This window comes from Macaca mulatta, chromosome 18 (genome assembly GCF_049350105.2).
Source record: "Macaca mulatta isolate MMU2019108-1 chromosome 18, T2T-MMU8v2.0, whole genome shotgun sequence".
In the NCBI taxonomy this organism is placed as follows: Eukaryota; Metazoa; Chordata; class Mammalia; order Primates; family Cercopithecidae; genus Macaca; species Macaca mulatta.
Genome location: NC_133423.1, coordinates 10,214,399 through 10,238,323, shown reverse-complemented (window position 1 = coordinate 10,238,323; position 23,925 = coordinate 10,214,399).

Genomic DNA, 23,925 nt, shown 5'->3' with positions numbered 1-23,925 from the left:
TTTACTTGGGTCTTCTTCTGGCTCAGGGTGTCTCATAAGGCTGCAGTCAAAGTGTCAGCTTGGGCTCTGGCTTCATCTGAAGGCTCAGCAGGGGAGAACCCGCTGATAAGCTCACACATGTAGCTGTTGGCAGGCCTCAGGTCAGGTTGGCCAGAGACATCAGTGTCTTGTCACATGGGATGCTCCACTGAGCGGCTCTCAGCATGGTAGCTGGCTTCTCCCAGAGTGCATGAGAAAGAGAGTGAGAGTGAACAGAGACAGTTAGAAAGGTAGAAGTTAGAGCCTTTGTGTAACCTAATCTTAAAAGTGATATCCCATTACTTTTACCACACTTCGTATGTTACATGTGCGGCACTAGGTCCAGCTCACATTCAACAGAAGGCAATAGTGGGATGCTGGGGTTCCTGAGGACATCTCAGAGGCTGCCAGGGTCATTGTCTCTGTCACTGATGTCTCTGGTATTGGGTTCTTTTGTGTCAAATGACTAAAATAATGATTCTTACTTTAGTGAGCATTGAATAAAATAATAAGACACTTAGAGCTATACCTTGCCTATAGTTGGAGGCCAATTAAATTGAGGCGTTAACAACACCCTGTTTTATAAAGGAAGAAGTAAAAGTACACTGAATTTACAGGACTTATCAAGAGTCCTACAATTCAAAAGGAAGGGGGCTGCTGGGATGTGAACCCAGGGCTGCCTAACTCCAAAGCCCATTCTTTCTCTCTTTTTTTTTAATCTTAAAAAAGACATATTTTTTTTATTATACTTTAAGTTCTAGGGTACATGTGCACAATGTGCAGGTTCATTACATATGTATACATGTGCCATATTGGTGTGCTGCACCCATTAACTTGTCATTTACTTTAGGTGTATCTCCTAATGCTATCCCTCCCCCTACCCCCACCCCATGACAGGCCCCAGTGTGTGATATTCCCCTTCCTGTGTCCAAGTGATCTCATTGTTCAATTCCCACCTATGAGTGAGAACATGCAGTGTTTGGTTTTCTGTCCTTGCAATAGTTTGCTGAGAATGATGGTTTCCAGCTTCATCCATGTCCCTACAGAGGATATGAACTCATCCTTTTTTATGGCTGCAGTGTATTCCATGGTGTATATGTGCCACATTTTCTTAATCCAGTCTGTCACTGATGGACATTTGGGTTGGTTCCAAGTCTTTGCTATTGTGAATAGTGCTGCAATAAACATACGTGTGCATGTGTCTTTATAGCAGTATGATTTATAATCCTTTGGGTATATACCCAGTAATGGGATGGCTGGGTCAAATGGTATTTCTAGTTCTAGATCCTTGAGGAATTGCCACACTGTCTTCCACAATGGTTGAATTAGTTTACAGTCCCACCAACAGTGTAAAAGTGTTCCTATTTCTCCATATCCTCTCCAACACCTGTTGTTTCCTGAGTTTTAAATGATCGCCATTCTAACTGGTGTGAGATGGTGTCTCATTGTGGTTTTGATTTGCATTTCTCTGATGGCCAGTGATAATGAGCATTTTTTCATGTGTCTGTTGGCTGCATAAATGTCTTCTTTTGAGAAGTGTCTGTTCATATCCTTCACCCACTTTTTGATGGGGTTGTTTTTTTCTTGTAAATTTGTTTGAGTTCTTTGTAGGTTCTAGATATTAGCCCTTTGTCAGATGAGTAGATTGCAAAACTTTTCTCCCATTCTGTAGGTTGCCTGTTCACTCTGATGGTAGTTTCTTTTGCTGTGCAGAAGCTCTTTAGTTTAATTAGATCCCATTTATCAATTTTGGCTTTTGTTGCCATTGCTTTTGGTGTTTTAGTCATGAAGTCCTTGCCCATGCCTATGTTCTGAATGGTATTGCCTAAATCATGAGTGAACTCCCATTCACAATTGCTTCAAAGAGAATAAAATACCTAGGAATCCAACTTACAGGGGATGTGAAGGATCTCTTCAAGGAGAACACAAACCACTGCTCAATGAAATAAAAGAGGACACAAACAAATGGAAGAACATTCCATGCTCATGGATAGGAAGAATCCAGATCATCAAAATGGCCATACTGCCCAAGGTAATTTATAGATTCAATGCCATCCCCATCAAGCTACCAATGACTTTCTTCACAGAATTGGAAAAAACTACTTTAAAGTTCATATGGAACCCAAAAAGAACCTGTATTGCCAAGACAATCCTAAGCCAAAAGAACAAAGCTAGAGGCATCACGCTACCTGACTTCAAGTTATACTATAAGGCTGCAGTAACCAAAACAGCATGATACTGGTACCAAAACAGAGATGGAGACCAATGGAACAGAACAGAGCCCTCGGAAATAACACCACACATCTACAACCATCCGATCTTTGACAAACCTGACAAAAACAAGAAATGGGGAAAGGATTCCCTATTTAATAAATGGTGCTGGGAAAACTGGCTAGATATATGTAGAAAGCTGAAACTGGATCCCTTCCTTACACCTTGTACAGAAATTAATTCAAGACTTAAATGTTAGACCTAAAACTATAAAAACCCTAGAAGAAAACCTAGGCAATACCAAGGCCCATTCTCTTAACCACTGTTTTGTCCTAATCACCCTGGAGGCCTGGATGTGATTCCATCCCCAGATGTGTAACAGGTACTCAGAGTTGCATTCCTGCTTCAATATTGTTCTCATCAATGACTTCCATGTAAATTAGGCCACCAGCCAACTTCCTTTCTTTATCAAATTTGAGAGGCTGGGCACGGTGGCTCACGCCTATAATCCCAGCACTTTGGGAGACTGAGATGGGTGGATCACCTGAGGTCAGGAGTTCAAGACTAGCCTGGCCAACATGCCCAAACTCCGTCTCTCCTAAAAAATACAAAAATTAGCCAGTCGTGATGGTGGACGCCTGTAATCCCAGCTACTCAGGAGGCAGAAGCAGGGTGAATTGCTTGAACCCGGGAGGCAAGGTGGAGGTTGCAGTGAGCCGAGATTAAGCCACTGCACTCCAGCCTGGGCAATAGAGCTCCCGTCTCAAAAAAAAAATTTATTTATTTATTTATTTTTTTTGAGACGGAGTCTCGCTGTGTCTCCCAGGCTGGAGTGCAGTGGCATGATCTCGGCTCACTGCAAGCTCCGCCTCCCGGGTTCACGCCATTCTCCCGCCTCAGCCTCCCAAGTAGCTGAGACTACAGGCGCCCGCCACCACGCCCGGCTAGTTTTTTGTATTTTTAGTAAAGACGGGGTTTCACCATGTTAGCCAGGATAGTCTCGATCTCCTGACCTCGTGATCCACCCGCCTTGGCCTCCCAAAGTGCTGGGATTACAGGCTTGAGCCACCGCGCCCGGCCAAAAAAATTTTTTTTTAAATTTGTTTTGTCAGTGTCAATTAGTGCAGCTGACTACCTGCTGCCTTGGGAAACATTTTGGTTTTTCTAGTACTGTTTTTTTCTTCATCTCTCTGGCCTCTAAATGTTGAAGTACTTTCGGCTCAATCCTTGGGCTTCCCCTTTTTAAAATCTGTGCTCCTTCTTGCTGCTGCGATACAGTCTCACGGATTTAAATATAATCTTTCTGGAAATGACTCCCAAGTTTATATTTTAAGTCCATATCTATCTCTTGATTTTCATACTTGCTTATCCAGCTGCCTACTAGGATCTCTGCTTGGGTGATCTCGGCTCGTCTGACATGAATCTGAATTGTGTCATGTTCAAAATGAATTCCTGGTCTTCCTTCTGAAAGCTTTCAGTTTATTGTTTCTATGCTTTTAATTTTTTTCTTCATTGCTTTTAGCACCTTCTCATATATTACATATTTTACATTTAAACAAATTTTGAACTTACTTTTATTAATGTATTTCACTTATGTTTACTATTGCTAGTCTCTACCGCTGGAATACAAGCCTCATGAGGGCCAGGAGCTTGTTTGTTTGTTTGTTTGTTTTCCTGTTTTGAGCAATATTATGTCTTATTTAAGTACCTCGATATGGCTGACCATATAGCAACAGTCAAAAAATGTTTGTGAAATGATTAAATGCAGAAACAAAAAGGATGAGTTATGTAACATCAGTGAAATGTGCTTTGGAGAAATAAATCATAGCCCTGTTCTTGTTTTTTGGTGCATAATCGGAAGCTGGAACTCCATGTCTCCTCTCTCATCCCATTTTAAAACAATAACTCTAAACAATATATCTGAATGTGCCACTGAAGAAATGACACTAGGTGGAGTAACTCTAAGAATTGGGGGCCTCTCGGTGGGTGGCTGAGAACCATCAACAGCTGGGAAGATAAGTCCTGCTTCCCATGCACCAGGCTGGCTCTAGTAAGTTCCACAAACAGAGGACGTGGGAAGGCGAGGTGGGCAGGAAATTGGGAGCAGAGCAAGAGATGACAGGAAAGTGAGAAAAAGATTGGTTTTTATTGATTTAAGAACTAGAATTAGTGAATAAATGTACAGAGCAATGTGAGAATCAGGCTTCTTGGTGGTGCTCATTTAAAAATAAGAGTAAATTACTCCATTCAACAAAAATGCTTCACATATAGAAAAAAAGTCCAGCAAATTGAACAGAGCTTTATTCATTCTTCTTGTGAAAGGTCAGGGCAGTTCTAATTCCAATGTCCAATTACCAGGCACAATCAGCACAGCAAAGTAGAATCAACTCAATTTCAATCTCAGGCATTTGTCTCACCTTTAGCTGGCTTTGGTATGACTCACTGCAATTTTCTCATCAAAAAGCTAATTTTAGGAGCAAAATGTCAAGAAAAGATGAAAAAGGAGAGCCTGGTTTTACAGAGCCTGGGATTAAAAAAAAAAAAAAAATCAGGGCTGCACTCATAAGCTACTTGTCAAATCAGTCACCCACCGAGGCCTCTATGATGTGATGGCCAGGATCCAAGGGAATAGAAAGTAAGAAGTAAGACAGAAAGACAAGCATCTTTGTCCCATTCTCTAATCTCAAATGTAGGAGGACGTACTGTTCCAGGTGGTCCTAAACTTTAGCCTTACTTGATGATTTTTGAACAATTTCCAGTTGCGTTAGCAGACTTGACAGAATGAACACGGAATAGGTGGCCCCTTAGGCAGCTGCCGTTGTCTCCTTAAAAACAACAACAACAACAACCAAAACCAAAAAACAAAGCCATTATTCTAAGTGAAGTAACTCAGGAACGGAAAACCAAATATGGTATGTTCTCACTTATTAAGTGCGGGCTAGCTAAGCTATAAGGATGCAAAGGAATAGGAATGTTAGAATGGACTTTGGGGACTTGTGGGGAAAGGATGGGATGGGGTGAGGGACAAAATACATTTTGGGTACAACGTACACTGCTTGGATGATGGGTGCACCAAAGTCTCAGAAATCACCACTGAAAAACTTACTCACATAACCAAAAACCACCTATACCCCCCAAAAGTATTGAAATTAAAATAAAATTAGGCTGAGCGTGGTGGCACATGCTTGTAATCCCAGCACTTTGGGGGGCCGAGGCAGGCAGATCACTCGCGGTCAGAAGTTCGAGACCAGCCTGGCCGACATGGTGAAACCCCATGTCTACTAAAAATACAGACACCAGGTGTGGTGGCACATGCCTGTAATCCCAGCTACTCAGGAGGTTGAGGCAGGAGAATCTCTTGAACCCAGGAGGCAGAGGTTGCAGTGAGCCGAGATCGCGCCACTGCACTCCAGCCTGAGTGATAGAGCGACACTCTGTCTGAAGAAAAAAAAAAAAAGGAAATTAAAATAAAAATTAAAACCCCAAATTCTTTGTGAGGGAAACCTATGAAAGGAGGGAAAAAATAGATTTTCTAGACTATTTCCACTTTTTTTTTTTTTTTTTAGAGATAGTGTCTCACTTTGTCATCCAGGCTGGAGTGAAATGCAGTAGCACCGTCAGAACTCACTGCAGACTCGACCTCCCAGGCTGAACCAGGCTCTCACTTGAGCCTTCTGAGTAGCTAGGATTACAGCCATGTGCCACCATGCACAGTTAATTAATTTTTTTTTTTTTTTTTGTAGAGACGGAGTCTCACCATGTTGCCCAGGCTGATCTCAAACTCCTAATCTTCCTGCCCTGGACTTGCAAAAGTGCTGGGATTACAGGCATGAGCCACCACACCCAAGCATTTATCTACTTTTTACTATAAGAAAAGGAGTGCCTGTTTAGTTCCCTGAGTGCTTATAATGAAACCATCAGCAAGTTCTGTGTCTATTCAACATTGCCGGGTCTCCAGTGTGGGGCGGCCTCCCCAAGGCTCTTGGCCTGTGCTGTGACATCAGCAGCATTCTTTCCTGTAACATATTCTCAGGGTCCACTCCAATCCCTTCCGCTGCAATTCTGAAAAAGCCTATTTTATGGAATCCATATGAAAATTACAGAACAGTTATCCCATCACCTTTCATAGTCTTGAAAAATCAGATTTCTAATCTAGGAGCCACAGGGCCTGTCCTTTGAGTGCTTGTTCACAGCATGTGTCTTTTGGGTCTTTCACTATATTTGCTTTCCTGCCTGACTGTGTTACATCTGCCCTTGACTGTGAGCGAGGATAGGAGCTGCCCTCGACTGTTATGTATTTTTGCCACATTATTTCACGGAATGATTTTTACTTACCACTAATCTATTCTGTGTAGATGCCAGAGAATGGTATTTTTAAAAAATCCGAACATTTAATTTTAAAAGCATTTGAGACATTTAAAATTCATGTTATTTCTTGGGCAAAGTCTTTCCCTTTGCAAAGGTGATCCCAAACCCAGGATGTGGTCAGCAGAGCTGTTATTGATCCCTTTTCCTGGAAAAGACTCTTCTCCTTTAAGGAAGACGTGTTCATGTGTGCCTATGTGGGTGGCTGTGTGGATTTTGGGGTCGGGTGGCGTGTGGGGAGGAGACTGTCTGTGTCCTTTGCTTTTCTGAGTTTCTCCAGAGTGTGTGAGACAATAATCAGACAAGGGGATTCGCCATAGCTTTCGGTCTTTTAAAAATGATCTATATAACAGTATACATTTATAGTCTATGAATTCATTGTTCCTTTGAGGAAAAGGGAAGCAGCCAGTCTCATGGCTTATTATTTTAGAGAATGTTTTACTGCCACGCAACAAAGCTAAAAGGAAAAGAAATTAGTCTTTTGTGAAGAGATGAAACTTATACCTTAAACACAAACACCCAACTTTGCCAGCTTTATATTCTTATTGCTCAGACATTTTCTCATAGGGTTGGGGATGTTTCACTTTGAAATGGAAACTTATATAATCCCCCCTCCCAAGAATTGTTTCCCTGAACCTTACACCATGATGCATTATTTACGATATGGGGTAAGAAATGATTGCCTTTCATCCTGCTTCAAGGAGTTCAACACGTTTTAGGATAAACTGTCAGAGACAGAGATACTTTTGGTGGGAGAAAATCTGAAAGCATACTAAGCTATTTTGCCAATTATTTCCCCAAACCCATTTGTTTTCCATGAATTCAAGGATATTTTGAGTTAGAAATAAAATAAAACAACATAGGAGTAATATACCAAATGGATTAAACAAACAAACAAAAAGCGAGAAAGTATTTGATACCAATTTAATAGACCAAGTGTGGGTTGCCTCAATGTGGAAAAACTCATATAAATTGACTAAAACTTTGCCTTAGTCTTATTGCTCTTTCTACAATGATAAATTGCATAACTGGATCAAGTTGTGGATTCTCCCACCCCCAAGTATTAAAAGTTTTTGCAGATGAGCAAACTAAGACCTGGATGCCTGTTCTCACCATCACCAGATTAGTTCGTGGCTGTTTAGGGGGACCTCAGACATGTGGCTACACAGTGTTGTTATCACTGGAGAGTTGCAACTCTCCCTGCACCCTAATGGTCCTCTCCTGCTCATGACTGAAATGCTACTGTCCTCATTGTTCATGCCAAGCAGGACTTTTTCCGGCCCCTTCTTTTCCCATGCAACTCTTGGGATGCCCAACAGCGTTTTAAGAGGATTTGTGTGAATCAGTGGGTGAGACCAAGAAGGCTAGAAAACATTAGAGTGCCAGCTGTGGGTAGTGGCTAGATGTAAGAAGAAGGGGAACAATTTTTAACACTTGAGAATACAAAAATGAATTGCTGCCATTCATAACTTTGACTATAGATGGGCCTTGCACTATTGATTTCAATGACGAGTCGTGTTTAAAGTGTCAAAATCTCTCATGAAGGAAAAAGTGAGAGGTAATTTTTTTTTTGTTCTCAGAAAGGTTTAAAAATGTGACCATTTGAAGCAGATTGATTTCAATTGCTTTTCAATCTACTCTTAATGTAAAATCTACTCTTAATTTAAAACTCCTTCCAATGGCTGTGTGAGAAATCCACTAAATAAATTGTAGGATCAGAGCAGCTTTCTTTTAGTGTATTGTTCCTAGTGAACAAATTAGGAGATCTTGGCCACATTAACACTCAAACATTATTCTAATGAAAATGTTCAGATAGTTCTTAGACAGTACTAGGAACTTACAAATAAATAAAGGATTCTCAGCTTGTTGCCTTGGAAAATTTTATTTTAATGAACAGACACAGCTCAGAATGTCTACTATTAGCATAAAAACACTCCTAAGTTCTTTTCTTTTGAAATATGCCTTCATTTACTAAAGGTTAATGTTTTAATATGAAAATCCTACATTAAATCTTCATCAGCACTAATAAATCAATAGATCTTTTAATACCAGGCAAGGCACTGAAGAAATGCAGCATAGAAGAATTACAAGAGTTTCTTCTTTTTGTGTGCTTTGGAAAAATTCCTCTGAAAAGTATATTCAAAATAAAATGTTATACATCTGTATGATGCTTTTTAGTAACCCAATTGTTCGCGTTATATTACATCACTTGGTCCTTATAACACCACCATATGTCTTGGAAGGAAAGAGGTTATATTGCTTTACAGGTGAGGACTTGGTCAAGGGAACATGAGTAGCAAGTGGAAATTCAAGGTTTTGCATGAAGGTTTTTATAGAGCCTCCTTCTGTATTCTTCCCACAACATTATGGTGATGCTTTTACACTTTTATCCATAAACTCTCTTTATTTGTTTGCAAAGTCTTCATGGTGTTGGAGTGCTTGTCCCTCTTGGGGATATATGTTGTGGCTTCCCCTTGGGTCACAGGCCGTGTAAGTACAAACAATACCATGTGGGCTGTTCTCTTGTCCCCATCCCTGTGTTCAAGGTAGCCGTCAATCACTGTGAATTAGTAGTAATGCTGATTTTTATCTGGGACACTTACAGTACTGTGAGCCTATGAAAAAACTAAAATAGTAAAAATATATATATATATATATATTAGAGACTGGTAAAGTTTTATTTTATCTGCAAGGCTCTCACAAAAAGTGTTCTTTGGCTTCTGGTACTCTCTTCTCCCAGGAATGAGCAATGTATGTGCATCGAGTTTTTGTGGGGGTGACCGTTTCCCTTTGAAAACGGCCCAGACTCTTTATTTTAGCACTTGGTTTGGGGACGGGTGTTAAATTCTGTTGCTGGCATCGCGCCAAAACAGTAGGACAGCAGAGGCCGCCGGGCCGAAGCCTGCAGGGGTGCCTCCTTTGCCGGATCTGGCCAAGCCTCCCGCCAGTCGAGGCCGTTTACCTTCCAGTCACACCAAGAACTAAAACAGGATCAGCCAAAGGTACAATGTTTTCCCAAAGCGTTAAAAATCGGTGCTTGGCTTGAAATACAGTCTGGTCTTTGATATTCTGCCGTGGTGATCAGTGTTGGAGCTCAGGAAGCTGAAGTTGTGCGCAGCCTGTCCGTGCAGCGCTAAGGCTGTGACGAGAAAAGATGCCAGCAGCGAACGGGACTTCAGGACCGTCGGAGCAGCAGGGCGGGGGTCGGGGGAGCCGTGCTTGCCCGGCGTTTGCAGTGTCAGCTTCTGATTGGCCTTGCAGGGCAGAGCGCACACTCTTTGCACTGTCTGACCTCCCTGGAGGCCATGGGGAAAGCCACTGGTTCTAGGGCTGGTAAAGGAAGGCACCAGGCCCTGCGGGAGGGCGAGGGGGAGGTGGAGGCTGCGGGAGTAATGAGCGGCCAGAGCTCGTGAAGCGGGGTTGCAGGGCGGGTGTAGCGGGGGTGGAGCGCGGATGCAGGGTGGGTGCAGCGCGGAAGCAGGGTGGGTGCAGCGGGGGTGCAGCGCGGAAGCAGGGTGGGTGCAGCGGGGGTGCAGCGCGGAAGCAGGGTGGGTGCAGCGGGGGTGCAGCGCGGAAGCAGGGTGGGTGCAGCGGGGGTGCAGCGCGGAAGCAGGGTGGGTGCAGCGGGGGTGCAGCGCGGATACAGGGTGGGTGCAGCGGGGGTGCAGCGCGGAAGCAGGGTGGGTGCAGCGGGGGTGCAGCGCGGAAGCAGGGTGGGTGCAGCGGGGGTGCAGCGCGGAAGCAGGGTGGGTGCAGCGGGGGTGCAGCGCGGAAGCAGGGTGGGTGCAGCGGGGGTGCAGCGCGGAAGCAGGGTGGGTGCAGCGGGGGTGCAGCGCGGAAGCAGGGTGGGTGCAGCGGGGGTGCAGCGCGGAAGCAGGGTGGGTGCAGCGGGGGTGCAGCGCGGATACAGGGTGGGTGCAGCGCGGAAGCAGGGTGGGTGCAGCGGGGATGCAGCGCGGGTGCAGGATGGGTGCAGCGTGGGTGCAGCGCGGATAGAGGGTGGGTGCAGCGCGGATACAGGGTGGGTGCAGCGCGGAAGCAGGGTGGGTGCAGCGCGGGTGCAGGGCTGATGCAGGGTTGGTGTAGCGGCCTGGCCACCTCCCTGGTCCCAGGGCATCAGAGGCATTGCCCAAGTCCCTCTGGCAGCAACCAGGTGTGCTCTTGTTCAACAGAGGCTGCAATCGTCCCAACCTGTCCCTTTTGCCCCCACTCTTCCTGGAGCCCTGACCAGGGAGATCAGCAAAGTCTCCTTTTGATTTACTGCCTCTTCCCTCCGTCCTGGCATCCAGGAGGGGCGGAGTGAGCAGTGGGTGAGCTCTCAAGAGTGGAGCCTGGAGATGCAAGGAGGGCAGATGGGCTGGCGGAGGCAGATTTCACACGAATAAATTTTACTTTGCAGCGGAGGGAGTGGCACGAATGGCACACTGATTCTTAAAATATTTTGGGGAACTGGTATTATACCAACATGTAGGACTGACCACAAACATTGGGTTAGCTACCAGATACTAGACATGTTTAGAGGAAGTTGTAACATACCTACTTCCTGATATTACTTTTACTAGGGATGTCTTCCATAAAAAAAAAAAAAAACAAATATGCTTTGATTTTTCTGATTACAAAAGCAATACATGCTTATTACTGAGTACTTGAAAAACACAGATGAATATAACCAAGCAAACAAAAGTCACTCAATAGTCCATGAAAGAGAAGTAACCATTGTTAATATGTTAGAACTATTCTCTTCTATTATTTTTGGAACACATATTTATATTTAATATAATATTTGAGATATAGTACATATTGAGATTTTAGACCTTGATTTTTATTAAACAATTTTATTAAAATATGATTTACAGGCTGGGAGCAGTGGCTCATGCCTGTAATCCAAGCACTTTAGGAGGACGAGGCAGGCAGATCACCTGAGGTTAGGAGTTTGAGGCCAGTCTGGCCAAAATGGCAAAACCCCGTCTCTACTAAAAATACAAAAATTAGCCGGGCATGGTGGCAGACACCTGTAATCCCAGCTACTTGGGAGGCTGAGGCAAGAGAATCACTTGAACCCAGGAGGCAGAGGTTGCAGTGAGCCGAGATTGTGCCACTGCACTCCAGCCTGGGCAACAGAGCAAGATTCTGTCTCAAAAAAAAACCATATAATTTACACACCATAATTCCACAATCATAAATATACAGTTCAATTATTTTTAGTAAGTGTTTGTTTAAACTTGTGCAACCATCGCAACAATCCAGTTTGGGAACAATTCCATCCTCTAAGTGTAACCTCCTGCCCATTGCAACTACACTCAGCCCTAGATAACCACTGACATGATTTTAGTATCTACAAATTTGTCTTTTTTGGACATTTTAGATAAGTGTAGCCTTTTGTGTCTGGCTTCATTTACTTAGCTTACGTTTTTGACGATCATCCACGTTGTGGCGTGGATCAGCAGTTTTATTTTATTTGATTTCATATTATTTTTTGAGACAGGGTCTTACTCTGTCGCCCAGGCTGGAGTGCAGTAGTATGACCAGGACTCACTGCAGTCTCTACCTCCTGGGCTCAAGTGATCCTCCCACCTCAGCCTCTCAAGTAGTTGCAATTACAGGCATGCCACCACACCTGGCTAATTTTTAAACTTTTTGTAGAGATGAGTTCTCTCTTGAATTCATTTCTCTTGGTCTTGAAATCCTGGGCACAAGCAATCCTCCCTTCTTGGCCTCTCAAACTGTTGGGATTACAGACATGAGTCACCGTGCTTGGCCTCATTTTTATTGCAGAGTAGTATTGTGCTGTATGAATACGACACATTTTGCTTACTCATTCACCTGTTTTTGGTTATTATGAATACTGTTGTTATGAACATTCATGCACATGTGTTTGTATGGACACATATTTTCATGTCTATTGGGAAAATCCTAGGAGTTGAATTGATGGGTTGTATAGTAAATTTGTTCAACTTTTTAAGAAATTGCCAGACTGTTTTCCAAAGTGGCTGCCCCATTTTACATTCCCACCAGCAATGTACGAGGTTCAAGTTTCTCTATATCCTTGCCAACACTTGTTTTTGTCTATTTTTTGATAGTGGCCATTCCAGCGTGTGTAGTGGTTCTCAGTGGGGTTTGAATTTGCATTTCTTTAAAGAGTAAGAATATGAACTATCTTTGTATGTGCTCATTAACCATTCAGATGTCTAGTGAAACGTCTGTTTAAATCTTTTGTCCAGATAAAAATTGACTTGTTTTCTTATTATTGAATTATAATTCTTTATTCTGGATGCAATTCTAGTATGAGAACTATAATTTGCAATTATTTTTTTTCTTAGTTTGTGGCTTGTTTTTTCATTTTCCTAGTGCTATCTTTTGAATTGTAAAAGTTTCACATTTCGATGAAGCACAATTATTTTTTTCTGTGATGGCTTATGCTGTTGGTGTTATAGCAGAAATTTTTGTGCATGTTAGGGTCACTATAATTTTTTCTTACGTTTTATTGCAGATGTTTTATAGAGTTAGATTTTATAGTAAGATGTATAAATGATTTTGATTTTTTTTTTCTGCATATGGCATGTTTTAGGGTCTCTGTTCATTTTTTCTTGCGTATTGCTATATAATTATCCCAGTACCATTTGTTGAAATGCCTTGGTACCTCTGTCAAAACTCAGTTGGGGGACTGGGTGTGGTGACTCACGCCTGCAATTCCAGCATTTTGGGAGGCTGTGGTGGGCAGATCACTTGAGGTCAGGGGTTTGAGACCAGCCTGGCCAATGTGGTGAAACCCCGTCTCTACCAAAAATATAAAAATTAGCTGGGCGTGGTGGTGCATGCCTGTAGTCTCAGCTACTCGGGAGGCTGAGGCAGGAGAATTGCTTGAACCTGGGAAGCAGAGGTTGCAGTGAGCCGAGATGGGGCCATTGCACTCTAGCCTGAACACTGCAGCATGACTCCATTGAAAATAAAAAAAGGAAAAAGAAAATGAATACATCAATCAGTTGGGCGTTAATGTAAAGACTCATTTCTAGACTCTATTGATCTATGTTCCTATCCTTATGCCAGTACCACCCTCTGTTGTTTCTGTGAATTTATAGTCATTGTGAGATGGGGTAGTACAAATCTTACAACTTTGTTCTAACCTTTCAAAATTGTTCCAGCTGTTTTAAGTCCTTTGCATTAAGAAAATATGCAGGATCGGTCTGTCAATTTCTACAATATAACCTGCTGTAGTTTTGATAGGGATTTCACTGAATTTACTTATTTTATTGGTACATTTTCTCACGTTTTAATAATTCTGATACTTTTAACTGGGATAGTTTTGGGACATTTATGTTGGGAAGAAGGGAGTTGGGATAAACTTTCAATTTCCCTTTTCATCTCAGCATTCACTCCATATTTGCTCTATGATACACATGCAGAGAAGATGGGTCTTTGCAATTGAGAAACTTGTGGCTAGAAATTTGTTAGTTGTTAAAATTTTACCGAGTTCTCCCTAGGAAATCCACAGGGTAACCCAGACAAGAACGAGAGGCCAAGGAAATCCTGGAGGGTGGCGATTATGCTGATGGGACAGTTCATACCAGGAGTGATGACTGCTTATGCCACCAGCAGTGCAGGTTGCCAGGATGACCCTCAGCATGACATAGACACACGCTGCATTACTCAGTGGGCTGGGCAGGCAGTAGTTGCCATCAAGAAGGCATCTCTCAGACCTGGGGAGGAAGAGCGTTCCTGCCATGTCCTGACAACCAGAAACGTGGGAGGCTGCGCATAGCCAAGTGCCCATGGGGTGCTGCACCCAGAGCCCAGGAATCAACTCTCTGGCTTCTTCCAGATCACATGGTTCACGGTGGGGTTTACAGCCCTCATTTCTGATGTTATAAGGTTAGAGGCAGTGACCTTGGGAGAGTTTACATTCAATTTAATTTTTATGGTTTCATGAAATGGGAACTGTTTTCTGCCAGTCAATAAAACAGCAGGCCTTCTGCTGTATAATGGATGTGGATAGAGGATTGCTGTTTGTTATCACCGTTTAACTGCAGGGTAGTCTTATTAGTGGGGATTTTGGAACTCCAGGACTTTACCAGCCTCAGGGCTACTTCTTTATCCATGTCAGCATCAATGTTGTTACATATAACAGGTTACGGTCACTTCAAAAGGAAGGGAAAGTTCAAAGTCTCTGAAGTTTAAAATGCACTAAAAAGCAAATGAGCTCAGAGAACTAGAGAGCTGAACTAGGGGTCTGAGCCATCAGGAGTTTCAGTGGAAACATGTCTGAAATGTAAGCTGAGCAATCAGATGTTCTGGGAAATAATGGCAACCCTAACCTACCAGGTAAAAGAAACGTCATCTTAGAGCTCAGCTGCATCACGATGGAGAAGCACAATGCTTATGGCAATAATCACTGGTAGATTAGAGATGGAAAAACGATCAAACATATTCCCTGCATGTTATGAAACAAAAATCCTAAATATTCCCAATTCCCGTTTACCTGTTCAAATTGAGCGGAAGTCCTGTTGAAGTTGACGTGAAAGAACGGGATATAAAAGGAATCGTAGCTTGGTTTTCAAAGGCCATAAACACTTCCTCGCTATACTAGTGTTATATAACAGGAAAGTGGTTTTGCATTCTTGATCAAACGCCAACTAAATGCAGAGATGTTGGCCTCAGAAGGGATGAGGATGAGGGTCAAAGGTTTTTAAATAGAAGCAGCAGAAAATGCACAAAATTGCTTCCTCAAAGGTGACATGTAGCTTTGAAAAAATACTTTGGGTAAAGAAGTCTGGTGTGGCCCAATGTGGTGGCTCATACCTATAATCCCAGCACTTTGGGATGCTGAGGTGGGAGAATTGCTTGAGGCCAGGAGTTCGAGACCAGTCTGAATAACACAGAAATACCCCATCTCTACAACAACAACAACAAAATTAGCTGGGCGTGGTGGTGCACATCTGTAGTCCCACCTACTCAAGAGGCTGAGGTGGGAGTATTGCTTTGAACCCAGGAGTTGGAGGCTACAGTGAGCTATGGTCACATTACTGCACTCCTGCTTGGGTGACAGGGTAAGACCCAGTCTCAACAATAACAAAAGAAGTCCGTGTGTGTGTGTGTGTGTGTGTATTCGTGTCTGTAGTGTGTGTGTGGTGTGTATGTGTGTATGTGGTGTGTGTCTATGTGTGGTGTGTGTGTACGTGGTGTGTGTGTGTTTATGTGTGTGTATGTGTGGTGTGTGTGTGTATGTGTGTATGTGGTGTGTTTGTGTTTGTGCGTGCATGGTGTGTGTGTGGTGTGTGTATGTGGTGTGTGTGTATGTATGTGTGTGTGTGCTGTGTGTGTGTATGTGGTGGGTGGTATGTGTGTATGTGGTGTGTGTGTGGTGTGTATGTGTGTGTATGTGTGTATGTGGTGTGTGTATGTGTGGTGTGTGTGTTTGTGTGTGTATGTGTGGGGTGTGTGTGTGTATGTGTATATGTGGTGTGTGTGTGTGGTGTATGTGTGTATGTGGTGTGTGTGTATGTGGTGTGTGTATGTGTGGTGTGTGTGTGTGTGTGGTGTGTGTGTTTATGTGTGTGTATATGTGGTGTGTGTGTGTGTATGTGTGTATGTGGTGTGTGTGTATGTGGTGTGTGTATGTGTGGTGTGTGTGTGGTGTGTGTGTTTATGTGTGTGTATGTGTGGTGTGTGTGTGTATGTGTGTATGTGGTGTGTGTGTGTGGTGTATGTGTGTATGTAGTGTGTGGTGTGTGTATGTATGTGGTGTGTGTGTGGTGTATGTGTGTGCTGTGTGTGTGTATGTGGTGTGTGTGGTGTATGTGTGTATGTAGTGTGTGGTGTGTGTATGTATGTGTGTGTGTGGTGTATGTGTGGTGTGTGTGTGTATGTGGTGTGTGTGTGGTGTATGTGTGTGCTGTGTGTGTGTATGTGGTGTGTGTGGTGTGTGGGTGTGTATGTATGTGTGTGAGAGCGAGTGAAAGTAAATGAGGAAGAGTCTCCACTTATTCTTTATGCCTTTATTCATAAGCTGAAGTTAGTCTCGGACTAACGATGATGATAATAGATCCCGCTATTTTAATACTGCTTTATGGTTTAAAACACATATGGGTTGAGCGTCCATAATTCAAAACTCTGAAATCTGAAATGCTTCAAAATTGGAAACGTTTTGGGCCCCGACATGATGCCAGAGGTGGAAAATTCCATGCTCGCTTCCTTTACTTTCCAGTGATTTAAAGGACACAAACTTTGTTTTATGAACAAAAGTATTTAAAAATATTGTATAAAATTATCTTCGGCCTATGTATATAAAATGTATGTGTATTTTATTTTTAGATTTGGGTCCCATCCCCAAGATGTCTCATGGTATATAGGCAGATATTCCAAAATCCCAAACATTTCTGATCCCAAGCATTTCAGATAAGGGATATTCGACCTACAGTAACGTGTAAGATCTGTGTAACTAGTTTGGGTGGCCAGGTTGGTCACTTAATTATGGGACTGACTGCAGACCTGGAACAAGGTCCTCTATATCAGGGTTCCCCAACTCCCGGGCCACAGACCAGTACCAGTCCGTGGGCTGTTAGGAACAGGCTGCACAGCAGGAGGTGAGCGACGCGTGAGCAAGCATTAGCACCTGAGCTCCATCTCCCGTCAGATCGGCGATGGGTCGAGACTCTCCCAGCAGTGCGAACCCTATTGTGAACTGCACATGTGAGGGATCTAGGTTGTGTGCGCCTTATGAGAGTCTAATTAATGCCTGATGATCCGAGGTGGAACAGTTTCATTCCTAAATCATCCCCCTCAACCCCTGTCTAAGGAAAAATCGTCTTCCATAAAACTGGTCCCTGGTGCCAGAAAGGTTGGGGATCACTGCCCTATATGAAATCACATTCCTTTCTGGCCCCAACCAAATCCCTCCTGCATTCCCAGTCTAACCTTGTTAAACATTTTGTTTCTTCCCTGGCACTTACCACCTTCTAGTATGCTATATAATTTATTGATGTATTATATAGGTTGTCTCTCTCTCCCTCACTAGGATGTAAGATGCACAAGAGCAGGAGTCTGGCTTTGTTTTATTCACTGATGTATCTCAAGCACTCTGACCAGTGCCTGGCACAGGATACTCAATAGGCAATTGACTGAATGAGTAAAGACCCAACAGAAAGGAAAAGAAGGATTCTTAGCCAAGTATGGAAGTAAAGGTTTATAGCTTCTTAGGATGGATGCAAGGCAGAGAAGGCAGGCGGGAGTTGTCCCAGCAGTCCACAGACCTCTGGAAAAACTGGATCTTTCCTGCATGGATCAAGAGAGAAGCAGCTCTTTGAACAGTGGGTCTTAATAGTTCAACTGCTACAACATAGACTGGGACAATGCATGTGCAACTCCATAATCTGGTGAGCAGGCCTGAGCTGGGTTTTTTTTTTTTTTTTTGGTATGTTTTTGTTTTAAAAGAATATACAGGCATTGGCTGGGCACAGTAGCTCATGCCTGTAATCCCAGCACTTTGGGAGGCCGAGGCAGGCAGGTCACGAGGTCAGGAGATCGAGACCATCCTGGCTAACGTGGTAAAACCCCGTCTCTCCTAAAAATACAAAAAAATAGCCAGGCTTGGTGGCGGGTGCCTGCAGTTCCAGCTACTCGGGAGGCTGAGGCAGGAGAATGATGTGAACCCAGGAGGCGGAGCTTGCAGTGAGCCAAGATCACGCCACTGCACTCCAGTCTGGGCGACAGAGCAAGACTCTGTCTCAAAAAAAAAAAAAAAAAAAAAAAAAAAAGAATATACAGACATTAAGGGACTGGAGGGGGGAATCCAATAAGGAGTAATCCATCTATCCTTTTACAATATATTGCTAAAACTGAATCACAATGTAGCTTTAAGCATAGCATTTATTCTTATTTCCAAACTAATAAATTATAACAAAGTTCATTTTGCCAGGTCTGTATTTAAAATCTATAGGTTTTAAATAATTTAAGAAAAGGTAAAAAAAAAAAGTGGTAAATGTAAAGTAGATCTATATGTCAAAAGGGCATGTTTCTGGAAAGCCCTAATGCTATAAGTGGGCTTGTTAATAACAGATATGTGTTCTGGTTGGAAACTAAGGATCAGAGGAGGCTGGCAATTTCTTCAAAGTCTTAGAGCTACTAGTTGTTAAGACATTGAACTTCTAGTTCAAAGGTTTTTCCAAAGAAGTTGTTTGAATCAGAGGTGCAGTCATTATTCAAACGTCATTGACTATACAAATAAAAGGGATCTTGAAGATTAATTGATGTTATTTCCTCATTTTACAAATTAGAACACACGATCACTGATATGGTTTGGCTATGTCCCCACCCAAATCTCACCTTGAATTCTTTTTTTTTTTCCCACCTTTTTTTCTTTTTTGTTGGTTCCCATAATCCTCGTGTGTTGTGGGAGGGCACCAGCGGGAGGTGATTGAATCATGAGGGTAGTTACCCCTTTGCTGTTCTCATGATAGTGAGTGAGTTCTCACGAGATCTGATGGTTTTATAAGGGGCTTTTCCCCGCTTTGCTCGGCACTTCTCTCTCCTGCTGCCATGTGAATAAGGATATATCTACTTTCCATTCCGCCACGATTGTAAGTTTCCTGAGGCCTTCCCAGCCATGTGGAACTGTGAGTCGATTAAACCTCTTTCCTTTATAAATTACCCAGTCTTGAGTATTTCTTCATAGCAGCATGAGAACCAAGTAATACAGTCGCTGTGTTAGTCTGGGTTCTCCAGAGAAAAAAAAAGAATGCTTACGTTGTACTTCATTTTGATGGAAATAGTCATCCTTAACTTTTATATATCTAATTCCTCCAGCAGAGTATACTTAATATAATTTTTATATGAAGAAAATATACGGCAGCATATGTAAAATTCCTGAAATCAAGACAGTTAAAGCCAGTTAAGGAAGGGCCTTCTCATCTAGTGGGCCTTAACCATGGATACACGTTGCAATCACCTGGGAGCTGTGAAAACTACTGATGCCTGCGTCTCACCTTCAGAAGGTCTGATTTAATTGGTCTGGCCTGTGGCCAGGGCATGGTGCCTTTTAAATGCTCCCCAGGTGATTGTAATGTACAGCCAAGCTTGAAAACCGCTGTTCTAAATAGAAGACCCGAAACAAAGATTAAGGATCGTCAATGTTAAAATGCAAAATAGAATGAGGAGCGGCCCCTTGGAGAATGACTCCTTTTCTTAATTCAAGACTTTTGTTGTACAATTGACTTCCATTAGTATGAGCTTTCTTAGAAATCAACCAACCAACCCAACCACAATGAAACACCCCTATATGCAGGGAGATTGTCTTTCTGAAGGTGTAGCTGTCGGGTTTTGACAGAGTGAGAATTTCACCGAGGTCTGAAACTACACCTGTGTGTTTTTTCTGCTTCTCTGGGCTGTGTCAGATACAGGCTTGAAAGATGTGTGACCATACCCCCTTTTCACTGCATGAACTGAGGGGAAAATGTACTGGGCCTAGATGGAGAAGGAGGGAGAAGGCAGGGGGTGGCTCTTCTGCTAAGGCCAAATATTAACTGGGTATAGATAAGAAAGTAGTAGATGATGAAAGAAGAATTGGAATAGGGATGGGAGAGGGTGGCTCTTGGATCAATCCAGTGGTAAAAGACATCAATGATGCCAATCTCAGATTGCAAACCAAGCTCTTGTGGAGGCCTATGTTTGAGTGGACTATGTGAGCCTCCAGCTCTGCTACCTTCTCCTTGGAAGTGGCTTGAGTTAGTTACCAGACAGGCAGGCTCCATATTAACTGGGATCCTTAGGCATGACTTGTATCCAGTTCTGACAATGGGGGTAAATAGGACAAAGGAAACTTTCCAGGTGCTTTAGATGGGGCAACCCTCTGAGAGGCTCAGGCCTGTTTTCCTTCGGTGAAGGACAAATGCAACTGATTATACATCCAGTCACAAAACTTTTAGAGAGACTGAGTTATACCCTCAGAGTGTTAAAGGTAGTAGTTTTTGCAAGTAATCAAGCATGTAGTTTTACATTTATGACCATTTACGTGAGGATGTGGAGGTGGGGAGGGTGAACGTGCTCTTCCTAATACCATGTGCATGAAAGGGCCAGTGATAACTGGCGTCTGCTCCCATACACATTGTTCAAGGGACTGCCTCCCTGCAAGCTCTCAAACTGGGCAGAGGCATTTCATCATTCCCTGGTGATCTTAAGAAGAATGGCTCTTTGTTCTTTAATAGAGTCAGAATAAAGTAAAATGATGGAGATTCAAAACTAAGATTTTGTAAGGGTACACTAGCGTGCATACTAATGATAAAGATAAGTTATCTTTATTTAAAATCCATTTTGTAGGCTGAGATGGTTTTCTCCAATTTCCCATAAGAATTTTTCTTGAAATTTGGTCTGAATGATAAAGCAGGAAAGCTTTTCTCTCCAGCTGATTCTGATGGAGGTAAAACAAAATGCCTATGTGTTTATACCTGACATGAACTGAGAAGTCCCCTGAGAGTCATAGATGATTTGCTAAACTTTGGTCCTCGGGAAATCCTAGAATGCTACCTTGCTCCGAAATAGTTTGCTATTGATGACCACTATAATATCATAAGAGTTGGTGCTCGTGAAGGTCTGGTCAGTTTTTCAAGAGGTCCTGCCAGTGGAAGGGAAGCTGCTTCCCTTAAGTCCCCACTGTAAGATACAGATGGAGTCTGGCATGGCTCCAGGTGAAATTACAAGACTTGATTCAATTATGGACCTGAGTGGAGGAGAAGGTCAAGCATGCCTGTGGTCCGAAGTCAAAGTAGTGAATTCCCAGAAAGCTCAGATTCAATTATGTGGAGGAGGCCTCTGCCAGTTCCAGTTCTCTTATTGCACTTTTAAGACTCCTGTCCACAGCAGAATGCCTGCTGGCAGTTACAGTTGATACACTAAGTAGGAGTTTCCTGCTCCAGAGGGAGTGAGTGAAGGCACTGGCAGCCACCACTGGCAGCTGGAACTCCCACGCTACTCCACACTGTGTCAGGTTGCCTCGCAGTCACTTCTGATGACCAGGCCTAGGAGCTACTCTCAAACCCAATTCTCTCTACTTTTGAATCGATTCAGAAGACTTGGAGACCTTGGTAAGTTTGATCTTACAATGGCAGGAGTCCTTGGGAAAATATCTTTGGCATGTAAATCACTGGCAAATAGAACAGGGAATGGTCCTTTAAATGCTGGTCACATTGCACTGATATGGATTTGAAAATAAAAAGAGGATTACAGCTCTCAGAATTAGTATAGGATTAATCTAGTTCTTTCTTCAATACCAAAGACACAAATGTCCTGAAGGAAAAATTGATGCTCACTTAGAAAAATAAAGCTAATAATTCTATAGAATTATAATTCTCATAAGGAGATAATCTTTTGTGTCCCAGATGATTTAGAAGAAATGCATTCCCTGATCAGCTTATGTTCATGATTAATGTAAACGTTTTTTAAATTGGCACTAATGGCAACAAGGCAACACTAATTTAAGGAGCACTGAATTCTGGTTGATGAGTAATATCAGAGTTAGGGAAGTAAGTTTCATGTTTACAACTCAGAGTTACCAATGAAATACTAGCTTGGAAGTGTTCCTGGTTATTAACCTTTGAAGAAAGGAAGCTCATCAACATTTTATTAAACCTATTTTCTGTAATGTGGCCATCTTATTTACTAATCATCATTCAGCTTATGCATTTTACTGCAGGCAAATGTTTAGGAGCATTTTGTGTCTATTCTCTTCTCCATCTTAACAAGCAATCATCACTGATACTTGAGATGTTAAAGTCTACAGAGAGAAAAAAATGTTGTAGTCTAAAATCTCTATTATTTTTGGAACTAGCCTCTAGATTAAAAAAAAAGATGGTATCAATTTAGAGGCCTTTCTTTTTTTTTTTTTTTTTTTTAGATGGAGTCTCACTCTGTCACCCAGGTTGGAGTGCAGTGGCATGGTCTCAGCTTACTGCAACCTTGGCCTCCTAGGCTCAAGCAATCCTCCCGCCTCAGCCTCCCACGTAGCTAGGACCACAGGTGTGTGCAACCACACCTGGCTAATTTTTCATATTTTTGGTAGAGATAGGGTTTCACCATGTTACCTGGGCTGGTCTCGAACTCCTAAGCTCAGGCGATCCACCTGCCTTGGCCTCCCAAAGTGCTGGGATTACAGGCATGAGCCACCACACCCAGCCTAGGCACTATTCTTGATTAAGATTCTAACCTTAGAAGTTCAGGAACCTGAATCTTGAAACTCGTGGTTAGTAATTATGGGGGTAATAAGGAGAGGGAACACACATGTTGGGGCAAACTGAAGAAAGCCCCCCTGAGCAGAATCATATGGTACCACTGGTATCATAAACCAATGTGTAACATTTTGAACTTTGGAACCAGACAGACTTGGGTTCAAATTTTGCTGCCACTGTATGCGTACTGGCCGTGTAATCCTTAGTTAACCACTCAACCTCACTAATCCTCAGTTTCCCCATCCATAAAATGGGGACAATGAAAGTGCCAACATTTTAGGATTACTTTGAAGATTAAAGGATAATGTTCCTGGCAAGCAGTACATTCTCAATAAATGTGTGTACATTCTCAATAAATGTGTGCAATTCTTGGGGGCTATTATTGGATGTCAAAATGATGGGTCAGAGGAAGTAGGCATCAGGCAGAAGGAGAATATCTATTTTTGACAAGGACTGGTTCTTACAGCCTTTGGTATTTCCAAGACCTTTTTTTTTTTTTTTTTTAAATTCTGAGATGGAGTTTTGCTCTTGTTGCCCAGGCTGGAGTGCAATAGTGCGATCTTGGATCACTGCTACCTCTGCCTCCCAGGTTCAAGTGAGTCTCCTGCTTTAGCCTTCCGAGTAGTGGGATTACAGGTTTGTGCCACCAAACCCGGCTAATTTTTGTATTCTTAGTAGAGATGGGGTTTTCCATGTTGGCCAGGCTGGTCTCAAACTCCTGACCTCTGGTGATCTGCCAACCTCGGCCTCTCAAGGTGCTGGGATTACAGGTGTGAGCCACTGTGCCCTGTTGGTGTTTCCAAGACATTTTAAGAGAGGATTCAGAAGGAATTTGCCCTACACACATGTGGTCCTAAGTAGAAAATGAGTTTTATTGATTCAAGGATAGTAGGGTGTAATTTATGGATTGAGTCAAGTTTGATCGCTGGTACATTCAACAGTATATCATAAAAGGAAGTCTTGCATTGGCATGACACTCTTCCACCATTTTTTTTCTCTCCTGCATTGTTGGTGCTGACTCTCCCTTGGGTTCCAGCTATTGTAATTTAGGTTTTCTCTAGGCAGATTAAGGGTTGTGCTGAGAGTTGGTCGGGGGAATGGGATGAGCATTCCTAGCAGA